This window comes from Trachymyrmex septentrionalis, unplaced genomic scaffold (assembly GCF_001594115.1).
Source record: "Trachymyrmex septentrionalis isolate Tsep2-gDNA-1 unplaced genomic scaffold, Tsep1.0 scaffold161, whole genome shotgun sequence".
Taxonomy (NCBI): domain Eukaryota; kingdom Metazoa; phylum Arthropoda; class Insecta; order Hymenoptera; family Formicidae; genus Trachymyrmex; species Trachymyrmex septentrionalis.
The window spans coordinates 281,900-282,489 of NW_017304770.1; positions in this window are offsets into that span (position 1 = coordinate 281,900).

Here is a 590-nt window from a genome sequence, read left to right on the forward strand (position 1 = left end):
TCTAAAATTTTAATAAAAATATACTCATTCGACGCGTTTTCACTCAAAACGGAAGTATCTGGCAAAAAAACGCGGCGATCGACCTCGTAAATCGAGTTATTAAGTGTTAAAGTTGGAGACTTTAGAAGTTAAGATATATTTGTCTTTCCGATTCGATAGCGTTATGTATACATTCTAATTTGATATATCATTTAATTTTACGTTTTCTACTTTAATCCTGTAAAAGAGTTTTTGATTCCGTTCAGTCAATTCAGAAATGTTAATTGATCTGTAATGTGTCAATAATTTCATCACTTTAGTACTTCTTTAAATAATGTCTATACATTATTGTCTATTGCAGAAACTATGCCAGTGTGTTGTATAAAACATTGCACTAGTCGTACGTCACATAATAAGTCACAAAATGTGAAATTTTTTCGTTTTCCAAAAAAAACTATTATTCGTCAGCAATGGCTCAAAGCCAGTCAACGAACGGAATTAAATATCAAAGTTGATACAGGTAAAATTGATATAATTTAATACATTTCTTTTAGTTTATATATATATATTATATACTGGAGATATAAAGAATTTTTTAATTTACGATTAAG